Source organism: Anopheles darlingi, chromosome 2 (assembly GCF_943734745.1).
Source record: "Anopheles darlingi chromosome 2, idAnoDarlMG_H_01, whole genome shotgun sequence".
In the NCBI taxonomy this organism is placed as follows: Eukaryota; Metazoa; Arthropoda; class Insecta; order Diptera; family Culicidae; genus Anopheles; species Anopheles darlingi.
Window position 1 is genome coordinate 21,920,300 of NC_064874.1, and position 10,631 is coordinate 21,930,930.

At 51.4% G+C, this 10,631-nt stretch overlaps 1 protein-coding gene across 5 annotated transcripts in view; it reads right to left on the bottom strand.

Annotated features, from left to right (window-relative positions):
• The window catches only part of LOC125948805 (octopamine receptor beta-2R-like), a 79,765-nt gene extending 71,182 nt beyond the window's left edge, over positions 1–8,583 (bottom strand). For 2 of the 5 annotated variants that reach the window (XM_049675242.1, XM_049675236.1), the window contains exons 1-2: positions 8,437–8,583; positions 6,609–7,036 (exon numbers count right to left, since the gene is read on the bottom strand). The gene's annotated coding sequence lies outside the window, so the exon portion shown is untranslated. Of the gene's footprint in view, positions 1–6,608; positions 7,042–7,912; positions 8,296–8,428 lie in introns of those variants that run through there. The other 3 variants (XM_049675237.1, XM_049675238.1, XM_049675241.1) reach the window with 3 other exon arrangements.
• Between the last annotated feature and the right edge of the window lie 2,048 nt (positions 8,584–10,631).

Here is a 10,631-nt window from a genome sequence, read left to right on the forward strand (position 1 = left end):
GAGCAGACCGATTCCGCCCCTGCTCTGTCTTATTTACAATCGGAAAAAGGGTACCGGGAAAGTGCTATTTATTTGCTGTCTGAACAGTTTTTCCAAGCGATTAGTTCTCCCGACGAGATCGTGCACCGCTCGGTAGCATGGGAGACAGATCGCTCTTGCTGTCTAGCGAGGCCTTCCTACAGCATTCCGACAGGGTTCGGCGAAACCTTCTCGTTCATTGACTCATGACGAGCTTGAATAGGGATTCGGTAAATACGCTTCCATATTTTTGCTTCCTTCTTTCCTCCCAATCTACCCCAGATTTCTACGCTTCAATAAGCCTGAGACGATTCGATAGCACCATCAGCAGCAGCAGCAGCATCATGCTTTTCAATTCTTTCCAATCAATCGAATATGCTAATCTTATGTTCGTTCGGCGGAGCCCTTTTTCGTTCCAACTTCTCTTCCGCAGCCGACGGACTATGTACGACTGCCGGCTGTCTCTGGAGAATTGGGGCTGTTCACACACACATCACGAACACACGCGCCATTCGATTCCTTCTGTTCGTCCTTCGCCCATCGCGTCTTCGTCTTCACAATTCTCCCCAAAAATGTAAATCATTCACTGCCATTCAGGATGTCGGTGTAAGTCATTTTTCTTTCCCACTGCGCTGTGCTGCGCAACGCTGAATGAAGTAATCAAGCTCACAGGATCAAAAGCGAAGAGTCGAGAAGGCTCGATATGGAATCCATTTACCCAACCGCTCAAACCAACGACCCATGTCATGTGACGAGCGGGAACTTCTCGCAGGTAACATTATCCGACAGAGTTGGAATGGGACACTGTACGGGGGGTTGTGGAAAATGCGATCAAATTCAACCAGCGCTTTCCACGAGCGAAATAAAATCTAACTTTTCCCAAGAATTCCTCCCTCCCTCACCACGCTGAGTGCGCGCGTGAGTGTCAAATACCGAAACGTACCGCAGGTCACGGCAAACCACGGTAGGCAGCAAGTCGATTGCAAATTAATTCCAACAATGGGACTCGGTCGGTCGGTTGGGCGGAGTTATTTTTGGGACCTCGGCAATCGCGAATCGCGATAGCATCCTTAATCGGTTTTCGTTACTCAGTTCATCGTCATTTGACATTCAAATGACGATTAAGCCATTGGTGGGTTGTAGGCGATTGCTCGAATGATAACCGGTAGCCAGTTTTGGATTGATTTTCCTTCTGAGAAAAGGCTTATTTTCTATTGAGGAAATATTCTCTATGAAAACCTTCCAGTGAAGTGTGTTTGGAGTAGTGTAAATGTTGTAGAAAACTACAAGCAATCGAAACTTGGGGCAAAAAAAGGATTTTCCAATGCCACCTTTGATTTGGAATCAAAATGCTTCCAAAACGCTTCTTTTTCGTCAGACGAAAAGCGTGGCATCACGACACGACGGTGAAGGACAAAGTTGGCCTGGCAGACGGGAACACGGAAATAAACACGAAAACGGGAGGAGGGAACGCGGAACCAGCGGAACCAGCTTCTTGTCCAGCAGCAGTACGAGCGACATGGAACTGCAAAATCATGGCGGTGGCTGCCACCGAAACACCGAAATAGCAACACGAACTCGGTCGATTTTTGACACCATTTTGCCGATACAAACCCCCGGTGCCACTGCCACCATAACCACCCCTTTCATCCATGTTCCGGTAGGTGACCTTCGGAGGTTCGGAAGTTCTGCACAAATCCCCCCTCCCCCCCCCGTCCCGCTGCAACCCCGCTGAAAGAGGTGCAAAGCGATATAAAAATAGTCGACATGGTTCCACTCGTTCCACATCGATCGATCGAAAGATCGGGGAAGGAGGAGACGCATGCATCTCGAGTGCAGTGTTTGGAGCAGCGGTGGCGGCGACGGCGGCGGCGGCGGTGGCAGCTGGCATTGAATTGGAGGCCCGTAGGGTTCGGAATTTTACGACGATGGATGGATATAAAAATATCATTTCGGTTCGAAGAGGAAAGGTCGCCCCGGCATCCCGGCCACCCGGCAAGTGTTCCGGGACTGGTTCTGGTTGCGACGAAGAAGGAAGCCCAGCCGTGATGTCCGTGGTCCGTGTCCGTATAGCATAGACCGGCATTTTGGAACCGGGCCAGCGGTTCGCTCGCCCATCGCCCTTTTTGGCACCAGACACGTACGGCGAAACGGTGTGAGAGGTTTATCACCATTTTGTGGATGTGTAATTTGTTTAATCCCTTGAGGGGACACTCACACCCACACCCACGCCGGGCCGGGCGGTCCGAATCGTTTGCATTATCAATCTGTCCATCATTATGCACCCACTACTCTGGACCGCGGTCCCCTTTGGTTGACTAATTCTTCCGTGACACACACACACACACTCTCGCTAGTGAAGGTGTGATTTTTCGGAAAGGCGGGGGTGGTGCAGGACCTTTCTTGCTAACTAATTAGCCGTAAACCAATTAAAACTAATTAGCCATCCCGCAACAAACGAGGACGATGGGACAACCACGATGGGATCCCGTTGCTGAAGTGGCCAACGCTCTCTCCGACCGACTATAATCTGAAGAGCGCGACATCTGCTGCTGCTTCGAACGGAGCTGAATCCAAAGGAGGGGGATTTCAGATTCACATCTCAAGCCTCTCTCTTTCTCTGTCGCTCTCTTTGTCACTCTTTCACTGCACCACTACAAAGTGCCGGTGGGGGATAGGAGGCCACACTATATGGCTGCACCACTTCTTGCGCAAGGTGCTTGGTGGTGTTCCGGCTTTCTTCGGTTGCCACCAACTGAAGCACACTCGGCGGTGGGCGTCTTTTGTATCGCCATCGCCTTCCCGCGCTCACCTACACTCGACGACAGTGACAGCTGCTGCAGGATGGGAAATGGGCTTTCCAACTTTCCGACCAAACACCGACACATCGATGGCTTTCCCTGAAGGCCAGATAAGGCCAGGTCGGCACATCTGCGCTGCTCTGCTGCTGCTCCTGATTTTGGTTCCTCCTTTGGTGGAAAACTCATCACAACAACGCAATACCGCAACAAGAACCAGGTGATTAGAAGTCTCCCCCGGGGGCAGAGGACGGCCAGACTGTCGAGTGTCGGTCCAGTGGACCATCGGGATGACCGCAGAACGAAGACGCAGGACCGACCACGGACCGACTTACCGGTACGACCACGTTCCATTAATTGTATCAAGCCATCCTCAGCCTGCAGACCGTACGAGAGATGACGGTTTCGGTGCCATATTCTCGGTATCCGGTTCAGGGAGCCTTAGACACAGACACAGGACGTCCTCGATGTAGTCGATGCCGGTAAATGCCGGTGCCGGTGTTCGATAAAATATTGATGTCGAGGGAGAGAATCCTTAGAGCCACACTCCCAGCCAGGGAGCGACTGTACATATTAAATTCTTAAATAATACCTGCACGTAGATTAAGACCATCCTTATCGACGTGAGGACCATGCTTTCGCCGCTCAGAACGTCGGTGAGACCACGATAGAGGCGCGACCACTCGAGAGACACTCGGAGTCGGTTGACTGGTATGGCCAGACATATCTCTATTACTGCTCATCCCAGCAACCCAGCTCCAACTACTCCGATCAGCACCTCAGCAACGACGAGCACGATTTTGGTTTTGCTTCTTGGCTTCTGAAAGCGCCGACCGACCGACCGACCACCACGAAATCGCCCCATCATCGAGGATTATCGGGTTTTAGCAGAGCGGAAAATTGGAAATGATCGAGTACCCCGGGGGAAAGCTCAGGTGGAGAAGGAGGATGAGAATGAGGTCCGTGAACTGACATCGTGCTAGGTGAAGCAGCTTGTCGCTGGGATCAGTAAAGACGTACCAAGATGGGGAGCGCCCTCGGAGTGTATTGCTGTAAACGAGGCCAATACTAGGCGGTTTCTTCGGTCTGCTGGCTGGCTGGCTGGTTGGCTGGCTGGCTGGCTGGTTGGCTGGCTGGCTGGCTTTCTTTATCTTATGCGCTTCACTCACCCACACAGAAGAGCATCGAACGTATGCCAGCGCTGCCAGCGAGACGTTCGTTTTTTCTTCTCTTTTCTCATCCGAACTCGTTGGCATAATTTGAATAAATGGAAAATCTGTTTTCACACTCCCTCGCCGGTCTTGCCTCACTATAGGGAGAAGCAGAAAAAAAAACGATAAAACACTCTGCTCCGTTCCAATCGTTTGCAGCAACATCGTTTGATCGTTCGGTTTCGGCTTCGCACCACGCACAACGAAAGCGAAAGAGCCGTTCCCGTCCCGTCGACCGAATGACGGGATGACAGGATTCGCCATTTTCGCCTTGTTCATTGTTTCTCTATTTGTTCGCTTCCACCAGAGGACCATTTTCATTCTAATACTAAAACAACGAAGACGCGAAAGGTGTCGAGTCTTGTCGGGGGGTATCGGTGTGTCCCTTACTGTATCGCCTGCACTGTATAGGTTTCGTATTTGTCCACCATCTTCATTGGACGTAGTAGCCTTCGTTGCCATGTCAACGTTTACGCCACCAACCTGTGATGGGTGAACTCCGGGCAACCATTTCCATTTTAGGGTTGGGGACGGTAAACCTACAGACCTCCCTTTCGAGCATCCTAATCAAGGTCGCTTGAACTAGAAAGGCAAGATGGCAGCTCAACGTGTGCGTCACAGTAAAGGCCCCGGAGGTCTTTTGGCACATCTCAGGAGTGGTTATCGCAGGAGGAGGGAGGGAAGAAAGAGCGTTATGATTATGTCAATATTAGCAGAAAATGAACTAATTGGTTGACTGAGACTACAGTGTGGGTAGATTAGCTAGCCCACTACATGATTGCAGAGGCGATAGTACATTGGATTCGCTTCTTGAACGGTACCGAGATGGAGATCAGAGATAGTATTACAATCTCCAGCAAAGTTTCTAAATTTAATGAAACTATTGGGTTGTAATTGAGCAATTTAGTACATAGTGTACTGAAATCTCAACATAAGATCTCACTGATTGAATCACTAAAAGCTGATCTGCGGCTCTGATAACGTAATGCTGATCTTTATGACCTTCGGCACATTTAAATAAGTGATTATTATGCGCCACAATTAGACCACTGGAACACTGGTGCTTTAAACCCTTAACGTTCATTTCGTTCCTCATTAATATATCGTTCTGAAGCAGCAAACGGCTAAGCGGAAGCATTTCTCAAGCCCTGGAAGCGCTTATGAAGCTTAACCTTCATGTCCTGTACCCCCTTGAGCGACACTTTCATCCAATTTAGTGCGTACACGTACGGTGCCGAACCCGCAAAACACCAACAATCCCACACACACACCCCTATCGCACAATGTCGATCTTAATGCCAATACGGTTTCCCCATAGAATTTCCATTTCCGACAAATTTCCGGGCAAGCCACAGCGGAAACATCAGCCAACACCATGTTCCGTCGCCAACGGCAGCCATGAACGCGCCACGGCCGTCAGCCACTGATTGTCACCGGTCCGGGAGGAGGATGGTTGGAGTGGGTCGGTTTGTTTGGTTGACCCGAGACGTGGTGCCAGCGCTAAATGACAATCTTTCTTCTTATCTTGAGCAGACCGTTCACACTCTCCGGCCGTAGAGCGGCCGCCACCATCGCTGCTACGCCCGGTAAAGTGAGGCGAAGTGTATGGAGACAGAGAGACGCTTGCCAAAGGAATGCCAAGGAATTTCGAGAGACTGAAAGGAGGACCAAAATAAAAACCGGTAACTAAAAATGGGTCAAATATTCGTGGAACTCGACTTTCCTAAGGACTTTCCAAGAATGTCAACCCCATGGCGCGAGGGAGGGGTTAGTGAAATGGAAATAATTCATTAAAGAATCTTCCAGAAGATGGTACCGCTGGTTCGTCGATTGAGTCCGGGAAGGGAGTTATTTATAGGAATTCTTTTTTTCATCACCGTGATTATCCTTTCGAAACCGGAACCGAATGTATCTTCAGCTTCGTGTTCCCATGATTGAATTGAATTCACAAAATCATTTACAAAAAAAACTCTCTAACCATCTCTAACACTTGTTGCATGCTGATTCGGTTGTAAAAACCTTCTGGAAACAATTTTATGAGCTTCGATCCAGTCAGAATCTATAATCCGACTTCCGAAGTCCCCCGATGATTTATGTTTATGTCCACTTGTTTAACCGAGTGTTTCACAACAGAAAGTGTCGCGAAGATAAAGGAAAAGTCACGACACGGTGAGAGTCCCAGCAATTCCTGTACGCTCTACCCTCACGCTTATCGGCATCTGGTGGACATTCAATATTCAAACCGAGTCCAGCTGTCACCCTCGATAGTCCCCGTAGACGTTCTAACTAGACCGAAAGAGGTCACTGGGAGTGAGAAGGCGGCTGGTTTCCCCCCGGGGGCATATCGACTTGGCTTCGGACACACATACAACCAGCACCACGTACCTCCAGTGGCGTGAGGGATTTCAATATAACCCAGAGCACTATTAATGGTGCCCGATAATGGTCGTAGATTATGTTCAGATGCTGCAGCAGCACAACCATCGAGTGTGTGTGCTCGTGTGTGTGTTCATGTGTGTGTGTGTGTATGTATGCTTGCCCATTTGTAACACTGAAGGTCAAAACGACGAGGGATACTAACCGTATCCATTGCAGCATGTAGCCGGTTGACCGAAAGGGATGTAATGTAGGTCGTTTGCACGGTCACGGCATTCGATGATGAGGCAGCCTGCTGGAGCCCTGAACACGCTCCGGATCCCCGGGTACCCGGGGCACTGAACACCCCCTAATCCACCTATCCTTTCACTTCCTCCTGCGTCTTCACCATACCAATAATTATGTCGAATATAAGCTATTCACAAAACTCCTGCGCTGCGGCTCAAAACAACCAATTGACTTCCTTCATCAAACACGCACACACACAGACACTTGTGGACACATGTGCTCTAGCCACTAGCACCGTTCACAGCAACTTGTACGCACAAGACGCGGTTTGTGCGTCGCGAGACACACCAACACAGGCCGCCAACAACACGGGGGGGAAACCACTAGCCACAAGCGCCACAATCACTAAGCTCGATCAACAATGGCGTCGCGTTGATATTGGTAGTAAAACAGAGCGAGGGAGAGAAAGAGAGAGAGATTGATAGAGAAAGATAGAGTGAAAGAGAGAGGGAGTGAGCAAAGTGGAGGATGCCGCAGTCACTACCTGCAATCTTAGTTTTCCACCAAAAACACCCACCAATCACACACTCCAACGAACACACACACACACACGGAGACGCGGAGACGCAAGGAACGGTCGTGCGCGACCTAAGACGACGCAAAGACGGCGGTGCTGGCGCAGTCGGACATCTGAAGGACTCGTTCTCGTTGTCACCGTAGTCGTTGTCGTCGTCGTGGCCGTCGTCGTCGTTGTCGTGGTCGTCGTCTCAGACGGGGGACGAGGCTGACATTTTCCGCCACGGTAGCGTTATTTTTACTTTTCACTGCATCCCACTGCACGGCACGCAGCCGGGTAGCGACCGGGAGCCCACTGGAAAGTGGCCGGCGGGTATGCTGAGGTCCTCATAATAACGCACGCTCTCGGCCTTACCAGCCGTTGGAGGGGGCCCTCAACCACAAACACCATGCAGTAACCACCAGGAGAAGGAGAAGAAGGAGGAGAGGGAACGGGGACCAACGCCGGAGATGAGCAGTAGTCCCTGTGCCTCGCAAGATGCTGAAGCTGGTGTCGGGGTCGATAGTTTCGGCTTCTCACCGGTTCTAAGCACTCAACGCGCCTGGATAAAAGTAAAGGATTCACTGCTTCGCGCTATTAATCCTCATGCAGACCTCACGCACACACACACACACACACACGCAGGCACATGGGAAAAGGGACCTGGACACGGACACTGCCTTTGAGCTTAGGGTCATCAACTAGCATTACGGTTGTCAGCAGACCTCGTTTGCTCGTTCCATCGCTAATGCCAACCATCCCAGAGACCCAGGACACACACACACACACACACACACAGGCACCTAGTCTAGAGATCTAGTGCACTCGGTCGAGTTTCGGTCCGTGGTTTATGTTTTATGAGGCGCGCACGCGGCTCGACAAATCACTTTCTAAATCCGGTCGCATCCCGTTCCGTGCCGTAACCGAAACGGGAGGTGACGGAAAGCAATAATAATCTTCCTCGACAACCCTCCCTCGGCAACAGCTGGATGGATGACCGGGATGTGCGACAGAGCCTATGTGCTGCTCCTGCTGCTGGCCTGCCTCAGGCCAATGTCCTTGGGATGAGATTGCGATGAACTTCACACTTTATCCGGCGGCTCACGGCGGCGGCGACGGTGGCGGCGTTCCTTTTCATGGTCAACTTGGATGGTTCTGCAGACAGCCACACAAACACACACACACAAGAAAGGGAGGCGCGCGCGCGCGCGTTCTAGTAGGCCACGCACCGTGGCGTGTACCTTCCTACCAGCAGCAACAGCAGCACCAGCAGCGGCAGCAGCGGCCACCGCGAGTTAGCGGACGATACTCTACTACCGAGTAGTAGTCGCACTACCGAGGAACGCGAGGAACGCGAGCAGCGATTCGAACAACACACACGTCCACGATCGGCGCGTCAAACGGCGAGACTGATGAGCAGCGGATACGCGCAAGCACGATACGCGTTTGGGATGCCCGCCCGTCCGCCCACTCACTCATCCCCTTAAAGAACGAAGGAAAATCTCCTCGAAACACGAGCTGGTTGGCTGCAGCTGGCTGGCTGGGCGGCAGCATTGAGAGCGCGAGAGCATTCGGGCTGTTCATCGGCGATGATGGGGACACCGAGATGCTGCTGCTGCTGCTGCCAGGTACTCGTGTTGTTGTTATCGCTTCGGAGTGTCACTCACTCTCGCTCGTTCGCTCGCTCGCTCACCGGCTGCCAGATAACCGTTTCTCCTCCGTAGAGGTCGGGTTAGAGTCGCGCTCGTCACGAACGAGGCACCTAGAACCTAGAGTTATGCTGCGTTACGGACGATGGTCTCGGTACTAAGTAGAACGCTCACCATAACGCTAGTATCTGAGGTGAGAACGCGCTCACTCTCTCGCTCTCTCGCTCGGGTCTCTCTGTGGTCGACTGGTACGGTATTGACTTGTCTACTCACCCGGGAACCCGGGGTTGGCGCTTCCTTTTCGCTGCTGCTGCTGCTACTGCTGCTCGTGTGTTCCGTGAGTGGCATCGAGTTTCTTCGCCTTTTTGGCTTTCGGCAGGACCGGGACCCGATGGCCCGAATGCTGTGGCCCGGGACTCTGGAAGCATACAGGAGCAGCAGCAGCAGCAGCAGCAGCAGCAGGACCAGGAGCTATCAGCGGACAGGAACTGGGGGCTACCATATTGGAGGGTACGCGTCAACTCGTCCGACATCTCGTCCGACGGTGCTGGATCCAGATAAGGTGCGAAAGGACCTCATGGATCATCCCGAATAGGAAATAAGGAACGTGTGCGGCATGTCATGTTATGGGCCTCAGTAAAAGACTTACTTAAAAAATAAATGCTTTGCTGCTATTGTTTGCAGTTCGTTGTTGTTGAAGAACATATCTTCCAGGAATCCGTCGGTTGTATGAAGCGGCTTCCTCTTCAAAAGTCAGCCCCAAAAGCACTTAATCCATCTGGCACCTGTGCCCGGGACCTGGGCCCAGGTTTAGCGGCCGCGGCTAAATGCTGCCAGGTCACGAACGCTTGTTAGTGGGCGCGTTAAGAAGGCTGGTTGCTGGTTCGCACATCCAAAAACAACAAGCAACGCGCAGCAATAATTAGGTTAGCACCCGCCACCCGATGGAAGGTGTTCATTAGCAAAAAGATGCCGAAGGAGATTCGATTGTTCGATACACACATCGCGGCTTCGTCACGTATCGCACGATCACGCACACACACACACACACACACACACACACACACACACATACATGCGGCTTCCATCGGTTAATGAGCCGCCAACAACAACAAGCAACGAGTTATCGCACTCTCCCCTAATCAGGTGCTAATTCAGTTTTAGTTCCATCGCTTGAGCGCTTTTCGCGGGGCCCCAAACGTAACCGCAACGAAAAGTTGGAACACCATGGAGCGGCACCATTTGCCAGTTTTTGGTTGGTATACGTACAACGGTGCGGCGGTGCGGCAACAAAAAAGAAGCAAACCCCAGGGACGGTGTTGTGCAGACTAACCTCAACTGCTGTATTCAACGTTCAGGGTATCAGGTGCACCAAGTGCAGGCGAGCTCTATCCCTCTTCCTCCGACCTACAGTGGTTGAAGTTGCGGAGTTTGCGGAAAACATAAAACATATGCTAGCGATGAGTGTTATGAGTCCGATAAAACAACGCCACGGAAAACCCGAATAGAGAAGTCACAGTTTCACTTAAAACCTGTAGACGACAGAAGAGTTTCGTTGAGAAATATTTTTTTTCCGGGATTGGACCTCAAAAGTGGAGCTGCGCTGTCTCCCTCCTGCGGTACGCCACTCGATCTCGTGATCCTCGGTCCATCCAGCCAGTGAGCCCGCGAAAATGGTTTAGGATGTAGCAAAAAAAAAAACCCAACTACCGACATTAGTGGCAGCTGCGTTCCGCGAAAGTTAAATGCTTCTAATTACAATACCCACACTGTAGCTAGTCCGCGTTAGCAACCG